The 21,937-nt window shown below is 32.4% G+C and overlaps 1 pseudogene; it reads left to right on the top strand.

Annotated features, from left to right (window-relative positions):
- The first annotated feature begins 1,266 nt into the window (after window positions 1-1,266).
- On the top strand, window positions 1,267-1,817 carry LOC117011714 (60S ribosomal protein L17-like; annotated as a pseudogene).
- Window positions 1,818-21,937: the final 20,120 nt, after the last annotated feature.

Here is a 21,937-nt window from a genome sequence, read left to right as displayed (position 1 = left end):
ATAGATAGATAGATTTATTATGAAAATTGTCTCCCAGTATTATGGAGGTTGAGATATGCCATGATAGGCCATATGCAAGTTGTAGAACCAGACAAGCTGGAGGTATAATTCAGTCTGAGTCAGAAGGCCTGAGAACTAGAGGACTGCTTATAAGTCCTGAAATCTAATGGCTCAAGAACCAGAAGACGTGATGTTCGAGGGCAGGAGAATATGAATGTCCTAGCTCAAAAACAGAGTGAGAATTTGCCCTTCCTTTACCTTTTTGTCCTATTCAACCCTCAGTGGATTGGGTGATGGCCATCCACATTGGTGACAGTGGATCTTCTTTACTCAGTCTTCTTAGGTCTACTTAGTGCAAAAAGATAATAAAGGAAATACAGGTTTGCATATTGAAGAAAAACTGGTTTCGTTCACAAGTAATTCTGGAGAACATTATCTATGCAGAAAATCCTGGAGAATGAAAAATAAATAAAACATCCTACAACTAATAAGCAAGGTCACAGAACACAAAGTGGATATTTAAAAGGTCAATTGTTTTCCTATATAACAGAAAGGAAAAACTGACATCTGAAATTTAAAAATAGCACCATAATATTCATTAAAATGAAATGCTTATGTATAAATCTAAAAAAATGCAATATTTACATGTGACAAACTACAAAAAAATGATGAAAGAAAATTTTTAAAACTGAAAAATAAAATTAGTATTTATGACTTTGAAGACTCAATATTGTTAAGATATTTTCAATTTCCATCAAAGTGATCTGTGGAGTCAATTCAATGAAATTATGGCAGGCTATTCTATAGATATCAAACTGATTCTAAAATATATATGGAAAAGCAAAAGATCTAGAATACACAACACAATATTAATAAGGAGAACAAAGTTGGGGATTACACTATCTCATTTAAGTCTTACTATAAATCTATGATAATTAAAAGAGCATGATATTGGTAAAAGAATAAACATATATAACAGATCAATAAAAAAAGAATGAAACCCCAGAAATAGACTCACAGAAATAAAGCCACTAGTTTTTGACAAAGAAACAAAGACAATTCTATGGATAAAGAACCTTTTTTCAACAAATGGTGCTGGAACAAACAATTAGATATGTGGTTGCTAAAAAATGAATCTAGACAGAGATCTTACATGTTTTATAAAAATTAATTAACAATGGACTATCTAAGTGTAGAACACAGAACTATAAAACATCAAGAATAAATATAGCTCTTCTCATAAGCAGCCTGACGTGACTTCTGAAAATGATTCACTATTTGCTTGACCCAGAGAGCCCCACAAAATCATGCAAATCTAGAGGTTCAAATCTACATGTTCATTTTAAGAACACTCATGAAACTGCCTGGGCTATCAAGGGTAGGCATATCCGAAAAGCCACCAAGTATCTAAAGGATGTCACATTACAAAAGCAATGTGTGCCATTCCATCATTACAATGGTGGAGTTGGGATGTGTGCCCTGGCCAAACAGTACAGTTGGATGCAGGGTCGGTGGCCCAAAACCAGTGCAGAATTTTTGCGCGATATGCTAAAAAATGCAAAGAGTAATGCTGAACTTAAAGGTTTAGATGCAGACTCTCGGGTCATTGAACACACCCAGGTGAACAAAGCTCCCGTGATGCGGCCCAGTACTTACAGAGCTCACAGGTTAACCAGTACATGAGCTCTCCCTGCCACCTTGAGATGGTCTTCACTGAAAAAGAGCAGATTGTTCCTAAACCAGAAGAGGAGGTTGCACAGAAGAAAAAGATGTCCCAGAAGAAACTTAAGAAACAAAAACTCATGGCCTGGGAGTAAATTCAGCATCAAATAAATGCTAATAAAAGTAAATGCAGAATAAAAAAAAGAAAATAATAAATATACAATAAAGTCTAGGTGACTTGTGGTTTTGATGATACACCAAAAGTATGATCTATGAAATAAAATATTGATAAATTCAAATTTATTAAAATTAAACACTCTGCTCTGTGATAGACTATTACAAGATTCAAAGCACAAGCCACAAAGTAGAAGAAAATATTTGCAAAACTGGTATCTAATTCTTTTTTATAAAATCAACAATAATAAAACAACAACCCAATTAAAAATTAGCACAGACCTAAACAGCATCCCACAAGGAAAGTATACAGATGTCATAAACACATTGAAAGATACTCAGTATCAATTGTCATTAGGACATTTCAAATTACAATGAGATACCCTCCATGCCTATTAGACTGGGTAAAATAGAAAACAAAAAAACAAACAAACACACCTGGCAATATAAATTGCTGAGGAAGCAAAAGCAACAGGAGCTCTCTTTCACTGCAGTTGGCAATGCAAAATGGTATAGCACTTTGGAAGGTATTTGGGCATTTTCCTTAAAGCTAAACATATCCTTATCATACAGTCAAGTGAGCACACTACTAGATATTTACCCAACTGATCTGAAAACTGATGTCACACCAAGATCTAAACGTGAAAGTTCATAGCAGTTTTATTCATATTTGTCAAAACTGGTCACATCAAAAATGTCCTTCAATAGATGACTGGATAAACATGATGTTATAACCTAAATACATCATATTATATGCATTTGTTAGAACCCATAGAACTTTACAGTATGAAAAGTGAATCTAATACATACAAAATTTTAAAATCATTTCAGAGATTAACAGAATCTCAGGATGGAACTTAGAAATTGAAAAAGCAACCAAACAGTATTAAAAATATATAGCGCAACCTCATTGAGGTGGAAAATAAGATGTTGACATAATTAACTTAGGAAATGAATAGTCAGAAAGCCTAAAGGCAAAAGAAGTGCACAGAAGTATTGTACTCTAGTTGATAAAGTTGTTTCCTATGGCGGTCGGTATGTGTTAACAATTCAGATACCGATGTACATTTATACTGGAATTAAATTAGGCAAATGGATAGTTTCTCTTTGTTGGAGTGGGAATTTATAGATAAGCAAGAAGTGGAGGCTACAGTGATCTATGCAGTAATGGATTAGAGTTGAACACATCAATATAAAATCATGTTTGCCCTAATATAGATAAATATTGAAGTATTTATAGATATATTAGTATGAACATACATGTTTCTTTGCTTTGTCAACTGACAAAGCCTAGAAGACCTTATAACCCAGAAACAATGAGAACTCCTAGTACCCAGATCTTTGTTTCTAATATTTTCCAATAAAAGGAACCAGGTTTTCTTAGAGAAAGAGCTGATTCTAAGATTCAGCAGAAAATGCAAATGATGAGCCTGAAATATCTTATAGTACCAGAAAGTAAAGAAATGTTTTCAAAAATTCCCATGTCAGGCAGTTTTGTCAGAGATATAGGACTCAACTAAAAGAATTCCAATTGGCCAAATTTGAAAGAATTTAAGCCACAAAGTAACTAAAATCATATTAGATTATAACTCCAAATATAAAATAAACATTCATGAGTCCATACTTACATAAGTGATTAAATAAATAAACGGGTGAGAATAAGCAAATCCCCCAGGAAGAATAATTTCAATGAGCAAGACACTCAATGATTGAATTGAAAGGATAGTGGAATGGACTAAATATTTGTGTCCCACCCAAAATACGTAAGTTGAAATCCTAACCCCCAAGGTAGTGCCTTTGGAAAGTAATTAGGTCATGAGGGTGGACCCTCATTAATGCATGGGATTAATGTCCTTAGAAAAGGGACCACAGAGAGCTCTTTCATCCTGTTTCCACCATGTAAGGATACGAGAAGATGATATTATGGGAAAATGATTTGAATACAGTTCTCAAAAAAAGACATAAAATGACCAATAAGCATATGAAACAATGTTAAGCATAAGTGGTCATTAGGGATAAACAAAACAAATCAAAGCCACGATGAGATACCTCTTTATATCTATTAGAATGTCTAAAATGAAAAAAGGCTTATGATAACAAGTATTTGCAAAGATGTGGAAAAATTGGAACACTCATGCACTGCTCATGTGATTGCACAGTGGTATAGCTTCGTTGAAAACCAGTTTAGCAGTTCTTCAAAATGTAGAGTTTCCAGTTGTCATGTAACCCAGTAATTCTACTACTATGTGTATACTAAAATAGAATTGGAAAAAAGAAAAAAAAAAAAGGAAAAAAAGGCAGTACATCCAGAGATTTGGGTATTATAGGTTTTATTTTTGGATCAAGCCTAATTAACAAAATTCTTTATATTCTTATATAGTATCTTGATCCACTCACCACTAAGAATGCTTTCACTATAATTTAACTATATTCCTTAGTAGTCAACAGAGAAATTCAGGAATGTCCAAGACTGAATTCTAACTATATTAAAGACAATTAATTTATATAACACAAATTGGCACACATACAACTCTTAGGTAACCTATGTTAATTGCTTTGAGTGGTATCACAAATAATCCTTAAAAATAATTTAGGCATGGCCTTTGTAAAAGACTACTCTCTTGTACCTAAATCTGGTTATTTTTATTCTGATAATTTATAATATAAAAAACAAAATAACTCTAAATTACACACAATTTATAAATGTTTCAATAATCTTTAGTATAGTCTTAAAAATGTCACACTTTATGCTGCAAAAATGTTACATCAACTTTCAGACTGACATAAGACCACGTTGAAACAAAGCTAGACTGTCTATGAATATTAGAATGACTTATAACTTACTTGGAAGAAGAAAACCATGGTTTTGGTTTCAATGTTCTTTCTCTCCACTTCTATTGAGATTGACATAAACAATGATGCTATTTATAAACCAATAAGAAAAGTAAAATGTATACTTGAACTCTTAAATTTCAAATTTATACTTTCAACTAACTACAGAGTGGACATATTAATGAGTATCAAAGTTTACATATTGTAAACAGAATTCACTATCTTTCTTACAAAATTTACTTCTTTTGTCATTCCTATCTTAATTAAGAGCATCAAATTAGTTTGTCCAAGAATTCATATAAGTTACAGAGTGCTTCTAGTTTATTCAAAAATGTCTCTTGATCAATTTGCCAGGCAAGAAACTAGGTCAGCAGTTATGGGAATGGGGTAAATTCATAGAAGCCTCTACATGATATGTAGGTATGAATAGTTATTTTCTATAAGGATATTTCAAGAAATACAGTTTTCTTCACATGTGTATGAAATTTTAAATATGTACAGCTTTGCTATAGGTTTTTAAATATTTGATTGTTTTTAATTTTCTTTACTATAAGTTTGAACAGTCTTCCCCGCTTCCACCAACTTTTTATTATAGAAGTTTGATCTGCATAAAGAGCCAGGTATGGCCTGTTTTGCCAGTAAACATTTGTTGTAAAGCTCAAACATAGTTTTAATCTTAATTTTCCATCTCATATAAATAAAAAGAAATGGCTTCCTCCATGTTCTAAGTCTATGGTGCTTGCTTTTTAAAATAAATTTTATCCAAAACATACTGAAAAGAACATATCATCTTCAATTGCCTCATTTCAATCACTCTCTTCTTTTACAGATACTTTTATAATCTCCACTGGATGTCAAGATCACTTATATGTGAATCTAAACAGAATAAATGAGCAAACAAAACAGAAATAGACTCAGAGATACAAAAAAAAAAAAAAAGTTGATTGCTAGATGGGGGGGTGGGGTTCAGGAAGAAGGTAAAAGGATTAGAAAGATCAAATCAGTAGTCACAATATAGTCGTGGGGATATGAAATACAGTATGGGCAATACAATCAACAATGTTGTAAAGATTATGTGGTGCCACATGGGCACTGGACTTATCAAGGGGATCACTTCATAGACTGTGGAGATGCATGACCAATGTGCTGCACAACTGAAGCTGAAGTAGAATAATACTGTATGTATGTCAACTCTAAGTAAATATATATATATATATATATATATATATATATATATATGGTCATGAAAGGTGGAGTATAGCATAAGGAAGATAGTTGTATTGTAACAGTTATATAAGACGTCAGAAGGGTAGTAGCTGGGTGGTGGGGAGGTGATTATCACTTTGTGAGGGGGGTAAATGTCTAACTATTATGTTGTTTTGTACACCTAAAACTAAAAAAAAGAAAAAAAAAAAGAATACTTTCAGTATACCCCTAGTATCCATAATCTCTTTAGAACAAAAAACTTAATTTAGTGTTAAAAAACACAATTTAATTAATGTTAACCCTCCTCTTACTGCCCTGAGTACCTAGAAGTTCTCTACATATTAAAGAAAAACAACAGTGGCGATTTTTATGCTATAAGAAATAGTATGTGCTCCAGAAAAATGGACAAGTAATTAGTTCATCAAATTTTATTCTGAACAGGAAGATAAATATTAACATATCAAAATGTCTTCTTCTTTACTAAAGTTGAAGCTCAGAAAACTATAAATAAGATAATGTTATTTTTAAATAGTAGACACCTATATTTTCAAAGTAAACATCCAACGAAATGGACAGCTAAACATATCATTATTAAATTCACAGATAGCTGTGCTGAAGAGAATGATATATGAGCTGGGCAATGTACACAGAGCATGTCCCGCACCAAGGCAATGTGCTAGGTATCATGAAAACAATATGGATTACGATAAGAGTTGAGCAACAAAATACTTAAACAACCATTCAAAACAACTGTAGGAAAGCTGTTGTTTGAAATTTACAAGTAGATATTGCGGTAAGAAATTATAGATGGGAATGATCACTTCAGACTAAGGCCATCAAGGAGAGCATCAGGAATTTGAATTTGAGCTAAGTTTGGTGCAACAATGGATTTATACAGGAACCAAAGGAAACAAGAAAATAGAAATTTAAGAAAAATTATTATATACAAGTTTCTAGCAACAAAAAAACAATATGATCGATTTAGAAATAAAATAAAATAATAAAAAGAATATTTAGACATGAAAATATCTGATCACATAGTTTTTAAACAGCCCAAATCATGTTCCCAGGTGAATGGGGTATTAGGGAATTTAAAGTAAAAATTGACAGAAGAAAAATTTTAAAAATGAAAAACCTTGACTGCTAGTAATAATTTTAACAGTTCCCAGTTAGCTCTCCAACTCATTTCTTGTTTTTCATGCAACAGTCACAGATTCAGTGGAACTGTATTGCCCACGAGAAATGGAGGTTACAGATGGGGGAAAAATGCAGGCCACTACTCTAAACAACCATTGAATCAGTTGTTCCTCAACTAACACTTTTTCTCATACACAGATTTCTGTACATTTTGCTAGTAATTTTGTGTTATCATTTTAGCAAGGAATCAACAATTTGACTCCTCTTCATACTTCACTGTAAATAAAAAACTAGAGCAACAAATAGATTTTATAGTTTCACACATCTGGATATTTCATAGCTAGATTGTCCTTCGAATGTTCCTCTCGGACATTTTCAATAACATCTTTTTACAGAACAAAACGTGTTTACTGATTTCCAGTAATTGGTATTTTGAATCACAAGATGCCAGAATTCTCAAACTAAATATTGGAAATTCAAATCTATACACTGGCATTGACTTCCGTTGTAATTCTGCAACGCAGAAAATTTAAGACAATGCATTAAGAATCTGAGTACAACTTTCTGTTTACTCTATTTTATTATTTTTCCAAAGAAATTATGCATTTTTTACATATGCATTTAAAAATATCCTAATATGCTTGTACAATAAAAAAAGAAAAGAAATAGACTTTTGAGCATGCGTTGCTTTTTATTGGTTTAAAGAAGTAAGCTATCAGCTCAAATTAATATGTAGAATTACTTAGAATCTTGGGCATATATGAGTCATGACAATGGGCTATATAGCTCATATTAAAATCAAAAATCAGTTTAGCTGTGCTGAATTGATAAACTTTAAATCAGTCTACATTTTAAAATACTACACATTAAGTTAAATTCAAAATATACAATCAGATGGACTGATCATACTGGATGTCTCAATACCAATACCTAATATCTGGATGGTGGTTTTTGTTTTGTTCTGTTTTATATACAACTTTCAAAGTATCTTTTACAGTAAGAAAATTTCCAACCAATTCTGCCTGCAGTTTGTATCCATGTGGTATCTTCATCTAAAAGGATCTCATTGAAGAAAGTCACCATTTCTTATAGCCCTGATTCTTCTTTATCATCTAAATTACAAATTTTAAAATGCCAGAGAGACTTTACAAAAACAAAAATCCAGAATTACTAAGCACATTTATCTTGACTGATCCCTAATTTATTATATATATATATATATATATATATATATATATATATATATATATATATATATATATATAAATGAGATATATATATATATAATATTTTAAATGAGAGGAAACAAAGTTCAAATCTATTTGGACCTATCTGAAACAATCAAAGCATCTGGACCTAGTGGTCTAGGAAGTATATGTTTTAGTTCTAGTTCACAAATATGATGAATTAAGCTTCTGTGACTATTTCATGATACTCAATAAATACTTTAAAGAACATTTGTGCCAACAGGCAGTATGGCAAAGGTCAATACATCATAAAATGAAAAATAAAGAGAACTCTCCAAGTTTTTATTTTAAATAATCAAGTGAAATACAAGTATTAAAAAATAATAATTTTTTAAAGTTTCAAAACAAAAGCCTAGGAAACAAAACTTTTATTAATGCCTACTTAAATAATTATATGTGGATATAGAATGAAACTGAAAGCTAAGAAATATAGACCAGACGAAACTATAGGGATGGGAAACAGAATAACGATTGCCATGGATTGGGAGTGGAATAAAGAGTTAACTAGAAAGGAACATGAGGCAATTTTGGGGAAAATGGAAGTGTTTTGCATCATGACTATAAAGGAGGATGCATGGCTCTAAGAGTGGTAAAACTCATGGAACCGTACTCCACAAATTGTAAATTTTATTGGACATGTATAAATGAAAACAAAAAAAGGAAGATAGAAATACCGATGAGAGGTTTCTTAAGTAGAAAACCTAATGTTCTTGGTTAGTGTCAGATACTATCACAAGTGTGTCAAATAGTCATTCTATTTTGGGGGCTTTGCCCATATTTTGCCCATGGCCTCACGATACAACACCTTAATTTCCAGTGAGGATAGAAAGGCCTGAACATGAACAAAACAACAACTTAAAAAACCCTCTTTAATTATTTTCTTCATGCACTTATGTTCAATCTCCTGAATATAGAGCAAGAAATAACAAGACATTAAAATAAACAAGCAATCCAATACTTGTTTATTCTTCTTTATAAAATGCCAAAGTTAGCTCACCTTCAAAATAAAATGATTAGTTAAATGTTATATAAAAACAGAAAACATCTCACAATTCTCATATATTTTTGGTTGGAAAGTAAAACGGTACAACTGTGTGGGAAAAATACTGCGACATTTTTTGTTAAAGAGTTAAAAAGATACTTATCATATGACCCAGGAATTTCAGCTCTAATATTTACCTAAGAGAAATAAAATACATTCACCCTAACACTTATACACTAATAGTCATAGCATCTTTAGTTGTAATGAAGAGAATGAATAAGCAAATTGTGGAGTGTCCATACAATAGAATACCACTCAACAAAAAAGGAACAAATTACTGATACATGCTTCTAATATGATGAATTCTAAAACCATTGAACTGAGTTAAAGAACCCAGATGCAAAAGAATACAATCTGTATGCTTCTATTCATATGAAAATCTAGAAAGGCAACCTAGACTAGAGTGAAAAAAAGCAGATAAGTAGTTGTCTAGGGACTGGGAGTGGGGAAATAGACCTTAAAGGGGCAAAAGTATTTGGTGGGGAGGGCAATAATTAAATGTTTTAAATATTGATTTGTGTGGTGGTTAGAAAGTATGTGTATTTGTCAAAACTCACTAAACTGCATATTTAAAGTGGGCTCACCTTAGTGTATGTGAACTATACCTTAATAAAGTTTAGTTTATAAATTTAAATTAGAATTTGCAACTAGATCTTGGTCTCTGAATACCATTTACCAATAAAAGAAATCAGGGTTCATAAAGAACTCACTGAATTAAGGTCTTAGACCATATTGTATTACCAAAAAATAAGAAAGTTCTAAAATGCAAAAAGGAAAAAAGCACAAAAACCAATCTGAAAGAACTCACCACAGTTTGAAGTTGAGCAACAAAATAAAGAAGTATAATATTGAAGAAATTCTACAAAATAACTGACCAATGTTCTTCAAAACTATCAAGGTCATGAAAGTAAAACTGAGGAACTGTCACAGATTGGAAAAGACTAATGATGCATGACAAATAAATGCAACATGGGATCCTGAATTGAATCCTGGCATAGAAAAGGGATATAGTGGAAAGACAGGTGAAATATGAATAAGTTCTGAATAATTTCCCAGTTTTGATAAATTTTCTATGGTTATGATAAGATGTTAACATACGAGTGAGCTGGGTAGAAGTATATGAGGATTCTCTGTATTCGTTTTTTAACTCTGCTGAAAGACTAAAATTACCTCAAAATATTATTTTATAAAAAGCTTCAAGTACTAGTGGTGATATTTCATGTTTCCAAAATTATATACAAAACTAGATCTTTAGCAAATATTCAGTGAATTGGTTTTTTATCTTTGAATTAATCAACTAAAATTATGTATTGAATTTGTACTCTGTGCTAAGCACAGAGCTAATTTCCCATGAAAAGCAAATAAAACATACAAACTTAAAAGAAGATTTTACTATAGTCCATTCATTCAAAAGTTATCTAACATCTATTAATAAAAAATATACTATGTGTAAACATGTATAGAAAACCTAATTTAAAATACCAAGTACAATAAGACGTAATGGGTCCTTAGATGTCATTCAAAAATGGCCATAAAATATACTTTAAAACGTAACATGTTTTTCCTGTGGTTCTAGGAAAACTGGCTTTAAAATTTACATAAAATTATGCTATTAAAATTTTTTGTTTTACTCCAAATATCCAGAAAAATACACAATGAAGAAATATAAAATCATTATTCTCAAAAATGTACACCACTTGAGAGTTTCCACTTGCTAGGAATTAATTTTTAGAAATATCTTGCCATTGTATCTAGATTTAATTAGAAATCATCAAATCAATGACAACAAAAACAACTGCAGAATAAAAAAGTAGGACGAAGCTTGTGATTATTAGTTTTTTTTTAGTCGATAAGCTTAAAAGGGCACATAAACTTCTTGATTGCTTTTTTGTTTGTTTTATTTTGCCTAAGTGTAGCTCTTAAATGCAATATACAGGTGGGTTTTATTTTTCAACCCAATCTGACAGTATCTGCTTTTCTGAATAGAATATTTCAGGTTATTTGTATTTAACAATTAATCTATTTCTTTTAAGTAATAAAACATTTTACTTTATAGTTTCTTTGTGTTCCTTCTTTTCCAATATCCCTTATTTTTATAACTGCTTCTTGAATGTCAAATCCCTCGCTAATGAAGCATGAATACAAAAAAAAAAAAAAAAGAGAAAGAACCACTTTACATCCATATATTGGGCATTTTGAAACTAAACAATAAGAAGAAGGCTTACATTAAATAGCCTGGAACTTTACCCTGATTTGTTCAAAATCAAAAGCATTCTCATTGCAGTGTCCTATTACACTGTTTATCTTATTATTTAATGAAAGAACAGCTAATGTTACTTTATGTAGTTTGGGAAAGGTTGAACTCATTTGCAGCTCTAAGCAGAGGAAAAAAGATGCAGTTATGTCACCATATAATGCCATCCAACTAAATATCCTTGAAGGTCCTTCTACAATGTTGAAACAAATTATCAAGGAAGTTGGCAACTCTGCCATTTTCCTGCAGTGTACAATAACTTGGAACCGCTGATTTTTCTCATTCCATCCCCTTCCTGGTTTAGTGCATTACATGCTGCTGATGACATCACAAAAGCCTCTTTATTTTAAAAGCTCATTTTTGAAATTTCAAAAATGATCATTTTCAAAATTGTTATAATTGTTTGTGATAAATAGTCAAATTTGACTGGAAAAAAATCCAGTACTCTCTGAAGATAAAACCTTCATGACAGCATTTGTTTCTTCTGCTTTGGTAAAAAAGTAAGATTCATACTTTATTATTTGTCTAATTTATGCTTCGGTACCAAAGACTGCCAACATTTCTGAAAGAATTTTACCCACTGCTCAGAGAGGATTTAACTTTATCAAAAGGAGGTCCTACACAAATCATCATTATAAATTTTTTCTAGGACAGAAATCATAATATGAAGTTCATCACCACATAGAAGTATATCATTAAACTTTTATCAGAAATTGTTATTGTAAAGAGAGTCTATGATAAAAACAATTTGAAAGAGAAATTAATCATATCCTCACTTTCTTTGTAGATATTTTATAAGATCTTAATCCCAAGGTAAATCATTTAATCAAGTGTCTTCTGAAATCATTAGAGACATTGAAAAATTATGAGGTTTGACCCGTATTGCCCTATTGTGTTAGATATTGGAGGCAGACAATTATGTGAAATTCCCAAAGCTCAAAAAGGAGTTTCTGGCTAGCTGATGTGTAGGGTGAGAAATCGGTCTATTTCTGCCCAAGTCAAAATCCAGAGTAGTTGTAAATGAAGAAAAATTACTTTTGTTCAGACAAAATTAAAATCGAAATTTTTACTTATTGATCTAGATAAGCCACATCAGTGACGCAAGTCTTTCCAAACATCATGTCACTGGCTTACACAAAAAGAAAATTGTTCAGCATAAGTTTGTGGTTCAGAATTAAAGTTCAGTGTTCTTTATTTAACACAAATCTTTCTTCGTCTGGTGAAGTTAACCATGTAAGATTTGGAAGCTATTTGTTTTCTTATATGTGTAAGATTTTGCATTAGTATTTTCTACAATCAAAATGCAAAGTTAAAATTTATGTAATTTCAAATATGATACATAGATTGGGGAGTAATTTTTTACTCTCTCTTTCACTTTTCCCCATCGTAGACATCTCAACCTTCCCTATTGCCTCTGAAGAATGGGACTTCTTTAATTTCATTTAGGAATTAATTTGTAGTGATACTACAGGCAAAGTATTGCAAACTCTGATTTATTTACCCTGAAATGGCAAAGTAGTCAGTGGGAGAAACAGTGGGCCTGTAGGTACCCAGAAGTTCTTAAATATACAAACTTGAATTTGCATACTTGCACAATTAAAAAAAATTGCTTCCTCTTTTGATTTAGATGAGCCACATGAATAAAACCATATTTTAATCATGTCTCTTTCCCTTCACTTGTTATCCTTAGAACGGTGTGTCTCCCCTACCACCTACCCTCTTCATGTTGTCTCACCATGCTATAAAAGTCCACATTCAAAAGATATTTGTAAGTCTATATCTTTGTTACCATATGAAGAAAGAAATTAAGAATGGGTTGCTGCCTTTGTTTTCTGTTCAGACATCTGCATAATCCCTACAAATGATAACCCTAAAGCCACTTAATTTTTTTCCCTGAGCTCTTTGATTCTCTTCTGAGTGTGTTATGAATAGCATATTGTATTTCTTTTAATTTTGAATAATATTCAAATCAAACAGTTATTTAAATTAAAACAAATAAATAATATGCTTTGAAACAGATGTTAGTTTATTTTATCTAAAAGACACCAATTAACGTTTAAACTGAGCTACCATTTTCTTCACTACCTTATATTTTTTATTGTGTTATTTTGTACAAAAAAGAAAGTCTACATTTTTGGACATGTTTTATGAACATTTACATGCTAATATATTATGCTGTTTAACTGTACTCTCCTCACTGTTTTACTGACCCACAATTTCAAATACTTTTCATGCTAAACAAAGCTTATTCTTTATTGTCATTTACTTGTGAGCAGAATTAAAATTTAGGTTTTGGCTTACTTTCACAGTTTGAATTTCATTTTATATAAAGGGAAAAATGTTTTACTTTTTATAAAAACTTTTTATCAAAAATTTAATTCTGTATTTACCAAGACAGATGCCACTATTTTTACAATCTATCATTTTAATTGAACCTATTAACTTATTCTTTTTAGATAAAGTTTACTTGCTGTTTTGGTATACACTTTTAAAAACAATTTTACTTGTATTGTTTCACTTGATACAATGAACCTATAATGGAGTGGACCAATACCTCCCTGGCCAACTCTTCCAGCTGCCTCCCCTAATTCTCAATTTTCACAATTAAAGACACAGAATCAGTGAAAATAAAGAGCTTGTTTAAAGATATGCAGCTACTAAAAAGGGAGTTAAGACTAATGTTTATGCCTCTTCCCCATACTTCTATTTTATTATGTGAAAGAAAGGAAGAAATGGGGTTTATTATTCATTAATTGTCCCATCATATTAAATGTCACCTCAGGTGAATAACTTAATTACTTTGGATATTTACTTTAAACTACCAATATTACAAGTGATGGAACTAGAGGAATCATCAAATATATTTTACATTTTATACAAATACTAAAGTATTTCATACATGCAACAAAATTAAAATCACTTAATTTCCTTTTACTATCCCTAAAGATAAAAACTATTTTACATATAAATTATCAAAATAAGATCAAAAGCTTTATTTCCCCAACCTACATATGTGAGTCAGTTGAGATAATGTTTCATCCAGATAATTTGATATAAAGAGTGTTATTGATTCTTAAATAGTACAAAACCATTGAAATCATTCTAAAAAGGTTTCTAAATTTCTGTTATCAAACTGTATTCACATTTTGTTTTTAATGATGTCTAATAATACTTTGCATCAATATGCAGCTCATTCACGGAGGTAATTTGTTTAATTGTTAGAGAAGAATTCAAAGTTTGTTCTTATGGTTTGGTTTGCTTAGTTTTGGAGGTGGAGTGGTCACAGTACATTTATCCTATCTTTGTTTCTTACTATCACAAAGGCCAAACAGAAGTCAGCAAACTTTTTCTATAAAGGGTCAGTAGTTGATATTTTAGGCTTTGAAGGTAGAAGGGAAACTTGAAAATATCAGATAGGTACTTACATAACAATTAAAATGTAACTACTTACAATGTAAAAGCAATTCTCAGCTTTCAAGTACAAAATCCTAAACTGAGCTGGATTTGGCCACAGTCATGGTTTGCTGACCCCAGCTTTAGGCAATCGATTAAATCTCTTTGATCCCCAGTTTTGTAATCTGTAAATAAAAGGTTGATATGGACCCTCTGACAGGGAGGTGGGAATCTGAAAGGAGCATGAGATTTAGGTTTGAATCTTGCTTCATACTGGTTGCTTACAAAACCATTCTTAATAAAGACCCCCAAATCCTCCATGTAGCTAAATCCAGTGTTTGTTTCAGGTCCTTGTTTGATCTCTAAGTAGCCTTTGCCTGTACTGATGAGCCATTCATCCTTGATAAGCACTCTTCTTTTGGTATCTAAGACATCATCTTCTCCTCATGTCCTCCCTTGACTAGCTACAGATCTAGAAACAGATTCATGAACACCACAATGATCCCCTCTTCCACTATCCAGGCCTTAAGTAGTAGTGTTTCTCCATGTTGCTTCCATCCGAGCCCCCTCTTGTATTCCATTCTTCCTTAGAGATCTCATCTACTCCAACCAGCTTCAGCCATCGTCCTTACATCTACCAGTGACTTGCAAACTCTGATCTTCCATCCTGATGCTCCCAAGCTCCCGAGCACCAGACCAAGATATTTCACAAAGATATCAGTTCTGTTTAGGACTGAAATCTTTTACATTTCTGCCTCCCAAATTATCTTCCTCTGCTTTCTCAGGTTGGAAATTGTACTTCTTTATTCCACTATCTCTGAATCCTTAAACTCACTTATTCCTGATAGCCTTTATCATTATATCTGAAGATTCTACTTCTTAAATATTACTCCATCCATGTCAAGTTTTCTGGAATCAGAATACACCCTCCTGGGATCTGCAGCTTGGATTTGAATGTATATATTTTGGGTTTCCAGTCTCCTTTACTTTCCTACAAAGTTAGCTCCGTGGTTAAAAGATGTTGGTGATATTTTCTCCAAGCTTCCCACGTATTTTGCAGCGGGAGCATTTTTGTTTGTTTGTTTGCTTTCAGATTATTTCATATGCCAAATAGTATGAAACAGTATCTGAAAATTTTCCTCCTAATCACTCAAAAATATATTCCATTTATTGCATATGAATTATAGACACAGACACCATTTTTGTCATCTATCATCTATCTATCTATCTATCTATCTATCTATCTATCTATCTATCTGTCATCTATCTATCTATCATCTATCTAGTAGAGTCTTTCGAGGAGGCTCAATTCTAGGGACTCTCCATTACATTCACTTAGTCCTTAAAACAATTTAAATCCTTGCCACTGCACCCTATGGAAGTGAAGTGTACATTTCTTCCACTGCTGCCCTCTCTTTTCAGGCTTCATTACGGGACTCTTTCTAACAGCCTACACGACTCAGGGACAGGAACTCAAATTACAAGTACACATGCTAGAGTCTTCCATGAAATCTCTAGTCCTGAGCCGACAGTAATATACAGGATGTCTGAATTGGAGAAGAAAAGCATTTTCTCTCTGAGCTCCACAACACTTGGGTCTGGGTACAGGAAAAGCACTCCATCCCATTTCCCAGAGCAGCCTCTACTTCTTCAAAGAAACTTCCTCTAGTATATGAACTTCTAGTCTTCTCTAATACAAGTTGTTTATGGGGTTATGACGACATAGGATAGTTATATCTTGTTTAGGCTAGAGCTTAATGTCATAATTGTAGTCCATTGAAGGTCAAATATCTGCAGAAGGGTATTTATGGATGTTCAATAGCAAGACATTGGACCACACTGGCCATTAACCTATAGTTTCTCATCTCTAAATCCACCCATCTACACTGTGCTTTTTTAGACTACAGCTGGGACTCTGCCAGATACATTTTTCTTTGTACTGCTAGCTTTCAGTCAAGTTCTGACAGTGGAGGTCACTAGAGGGAAATGTGAAGGCAGTAGCAGCACTTGACTGCATCCTTCATTTCTTTTGGACTCTTAGAACCCACCTCATTGCAATCCTCTGACATACTAGAAGCAGCAGTTGGCAGCATGATTACTCAAAGGTCTGAGTTTCAGCTTCACCAGGCTCTTCACCCAAGATTCTGGGTTCTGAGAAATCTAATCTTTTCCAACAGGAGTTAACAACTACTTCCTGCTATTATTACCCCAATGTTCCCTTTGTATTCTTTCAGCTTCCATACCTATATTCTTATAGTTCCTTCTATCAAAGTTCTCTGTTGAAATGTCCACTGTGGGTTTTATTTCCCTGTCAGAAACCTGGCTGATATAAAGGAGAGACTAGATTTCTGTTAAATTAGTAAAGAGATCACTCATGGAAAATATCAAGACAAAAACACAATTTTTAAAAGTAGAGCAGAAGGCATAAAGTAATAATCATAAATCCAGACCTGAAAGCTACACTGTTGAGGGTCTATTATGTTGGTGCAAAAGTAATTGCGTTTTTTTCAATTATTTTTAACCTTTTAAACCACAATAGCTTCTGCACCAACCTAATACATATGGCTAGCATTGTGCTAAGAGTTTTATTTTATCAATTCCTCATAAAAGCACTGTAAAGTAAGATTACTATGCCCACTTCACAGGTGAGGAAACTGAGGATCAGAGAGTTAAGTGACTTGAACAGAATCAAAAAGTAAGTAGGAAGCAGGGTTAATATTGAAGCCAAGTTAATATTGAAGCACAATTATTTGATTTGAAATATGCAACTCTACCACTGAAGAAGTATTAGAAGAACAGATAGAAGGGCTATAAGAGTGCATACTAAATGATGCCACATAGCTAAACAGAGATGAGCGAACAAAGAGAAATATGGATTAAAAGTTTTGCTTCTTTGATACAAAGTATATATATATATGAAAATGCAAATAACACACCTGAGATCAAAGGAGCATGACCTGTTTAGGAACACTTATTTGAAGCACTTTGAGTCTATTTGAAGTAATAATTTTGATTTTAATACTGGCTACCTTAAGCAAATTCATTTCAAGTCGTGCTCATGTTCTGCTACAAAGGATTGTAAAGTGGAAAGACAATCCAATTTTAGGGAAATTTCTCCAATTACTTAGAGGCCAGATTCTCTGTAGTTGGTCAAAAGAACTCAATTAATTAAGGGAGGTAAGTAATTCCAAGTGTTGGATCAGAGACTTGGAACCCAGGAGCAGAATTTGGGCATTAGTTGTGGTGACAAAAGGAGAGTCAGCTGGAACATCAGCTGAGGACAATAATGGCTCTGGAAAAGTCATTACAGGCCCATTGGAAAGGAAATGGAATGACATTTTCCATAACAGTAACAGCATTGGGTGGCAGATTTGGTGACATTTAAGTACTAGGTTATTTTGATGCCTGGTGTGGATCGCAGATATGATATAAAGTGAGTTATTCTAGAGTCTTGATAAAGTCTTTTCTACTGTCACACACCCTGCATTCTGGACATATTTGACCTCTCCCTTAAGTTTTAAATGCATCATGGGCTCATCTTTAAACATTCTCTGAGTAAAAAGCTGTAACCAACCTCCATTTGACAACATTTACTCAGCCTCAATGCCAAGAAAATATTTTTCTTGATGAAACTGTTTTAAGAACTAGTACAGAAAGTCTGTTGCTTCTCTTTATTCTCCTAGCAGTTTATCAAAATCCCTCTTATTCTATTTTCGTTTTGTACATACTTAATTTTTCCTATGTCTTCTCCCAGCACTCCAGGTATGGGTGGAAAATGTCTTCTTCATTTTTTAAACCCATCCAAAATGGTGTTTTGCAAAACATAGTTGCAAAATAAGCTAGAACTCTTTCCTCCACAATAAATATTTGTTCAACATATTAATAGAATCAATTAATAAATTAAGTACACAGATGTAAATTGGTTATCTGATTACAAAGAACAAACTATTTTACTGTCAATTAAATATAGAGTTAAATACACAGGGAAATGAATTAACACAAAACGCAGAAACAATTACTCTAAATGCCACAATTTAATTTTTTTTAATATTACCAATTAAAGCAGGGCTACACATTAATTATTTCTAGTAAATTAAGCAACTTGGGTATTCAGCCATGCTGCTTAATTACCTGTGTCCTTAAGTGTTAGCAATTATCTATCTCCTTTATAAGAAAAAATATGGCTGTAAGTCAATAAAGCATCACTTCTTCTGCACAAGGAAAGAAATCTGTTAATTAGTGAAGAAGATAAAACTGCTTCCTTTTAAAAGAGCAAAGTGACATTCAGCAACATTTAGAGAGCATGGACTGAAAAATAAATAATTTTAGGTAAAAAGGCTCTTGAACTAGAAGTTCTACAAATTAACACCAAAAAAAAATACAGGGTAACATACTTTGACAGGGTGGACAGCACAAAAAACTGAAAAATACCCGACTAAGTATAGTTTATTTGTATAACTTTTGCTATCACTGAATATCTTTTCTCCCAAGTTTTCAACGGTACTATAATTAGTGATCAAACAGGAATGCAATCATTCTGATTATTCCAGGTAACTAATGTATCTGAATCACAAAATTTGTTTATTGATACTTCCTGAATTAAACCTTCTTCAATTTTCGATTCTTTGGTCCTCTTCCATGTCTACCAATATTTCTCCCTTTCTTAGAATATCAAAATGTGCAGCTGATCACACATAAAGGAATGAGGTTGAATAAATAACTTTTTTGTTAGAAATTATAAATAAAAATAAGTTTTGTACTACCAACACTTTCTTCCTTATTATACTTCTGTATATTAATTGTTTTGGTTTCTGACTTAGCAGTTGAGAGGTTTGGAATATTAAATATGTTCCTTTCATGATAATGATATAGTCGTATGAGGGAAGTGATAAATGTTCTTTCTGATAACTAGTTAGTTGCTTATGCTAAGCTAGAACTATGAGGTTCTCAGATACAGGTAAAGCCCGCCCCCACCCCCCAACATTTGACCAATGATTTATTCATTTGTCAAGCTTTTGTTGAGCATTTAAAAAGCTTAAGAGACAGTCCTTGCCAGCAAGGAGCAGTATGGTAGTGCAAGAGGAGGCATAAAATAACAGAAAGCAGTAAATATGGACTGAGGACAATGAAGTTATAGAATTATTTAACCTCTCCCAGGATGTTTGTTTTATCATCTAAAAATGAGGATATGAACATCAACTTTACAAGGTATCTTGTGAGGGTTAAAGATGACAATTTTTATGAAACTTTTGGTTTAGCAAAGAATGCAGTCATTTCCTCCTGGGCATCCTGTATTACCAACCTCTATGGAGTAAGTTGTTAGCACATGCCTATGATCTGCCCAATTATATTAACCAGAAGTATATGGTAAATATCCTTCCAAGGGGTGTACTCATCATTTCCTTCTTCCTATTTGTTGAACGTAATTTTGGGTGTAGCATAAACAGCCATCTTGGATCTTGAGGTGGCTCACACAGGATAGTAAAGCAACAAAATAGAAGGAATCTAGTTCTCTGTAATCATGATGAGGAACACCCAACTTCTAGACACCTTATATATGCAAGAAATAAAATAATAATAATAATAAAAACTTCTGTCTTTCTTTTGCTTGCCCTTATTTGTTTCTTTGTCCCTATATATTCAGCATAACCTAGTACAAACTGACACAATTTACAATTCCTATAATCTCAGGACGATTTTAAAAGAACAGAAACTGAAGACAAAGAGAGCATATAAAAGACTGTTACACTTGTTAGGACAAAATATCTTAAATACACAAGTCAGAACACTGGAAAATGGGATAGGAGACTTCATGGCTACATTGAACTAAAACAAAAATGGCAGAGGTAGAATAGATAGGCTAGGCATTGGCCTTGAAAGAGACTAAAATGATGATATGGGGTAATATATGACAGCTGTTCTACCCGGGTGGCAGGCAATATATGATATATTTATCAGAACAATGAATGAACAGTAATGAAGCTTTTGTGGAAGACAATAATAAGTTTGATTTTAGACATGAAGAGTTTGGCATGCTGGCACAGCATTTTGGTGAAAATGTAAATAAAATTTCAGGGTCGTATATTTGCACGTGTTGTAAGCTTAAATTGTAGTCAACTTATTATGATTACTCAATAATTCATTCAAAATTTTTTCTTAAGCACCTACTGCATACCTGACATTATTTGGGGCTATTGGGATACAGAAATACCCTTGTCCTAGAAAAGGCTTATTCTAACAAAAAGCACATTTAACTCTTTTCAAGGACAGGAAGAAGATTATTTAATTTTACAGAAGTATTCATTGTTATGGTAATCGCATTGATGGCTTAACATTATCTAATGTCTACACAAAACTTTACTTTTTAAATAAAATTTCATTTTTATTGAATTATGCCATGGAGAAGCTAGTTGCTTAACCTTGAATTTTCAAAATAAAAGAGAACTAGAAATAAGGTGCAGGACAAAAACTGAAGGAAAACAGCGTTACATATCCCACTGATTTTAAACAATAATTTCCTGAGTAAAGTCTGGAGCAGCACTTTGAAATTGTAGACATTAATAAAGCCCATTTCTTCCCCTTGCTAGCAATTTTGAGAGTGTACCTGTATTATTGCAAGCATAAATTCAGTTATAGAACCATGTAAACAGCTCTATTAATATTTATTACCTTCTTTCTTTGTTTCATGGTGTTTCAATAAAGGTCCTTATTTTGATCATGGGAAAAAATACTTAAAAGCATGTAATTCTGGGATTGCTGAAAAGTAAATGACTATTCTTCAGTAAAATGCACATGTTTACATTGGTTTTATTGGTCTATATTGGTTTTATTAATCACCTCCAGCAATTTTCACATTCTTTAACTATTTTAGCTATACAGAACTTTTCAAACTGAAAATCTGTAATACTTCGTTGCTGCAATTGTATAACAGAAATATTAAACTATAGCTTAGGACTAGCTTCTGACTAGATAAATGGTTGTGAACCAAGT

Source organism: Rhinolophus ferrumequinum, chromosome 2 (assembly GCF_004115265.2).
Source record: "Rhinolophus ferrumequinum isolate MPI-CBG mRhiFer1 chromosome 2, mRhiFer1_v1.p, whole genome shotgun sequence".
Lineage (NCBI taxonomy): Eukaryota > Metazoa > Chordata > Mammalia > Chiroptera > Rhinolophidae > Rhinolophus > Rhinolophus ferrumequinum.
Note: the sequence above shows the minus strand (reverse complement) of the source record. Positions and strands in the feature narration are given on the sequence as shown.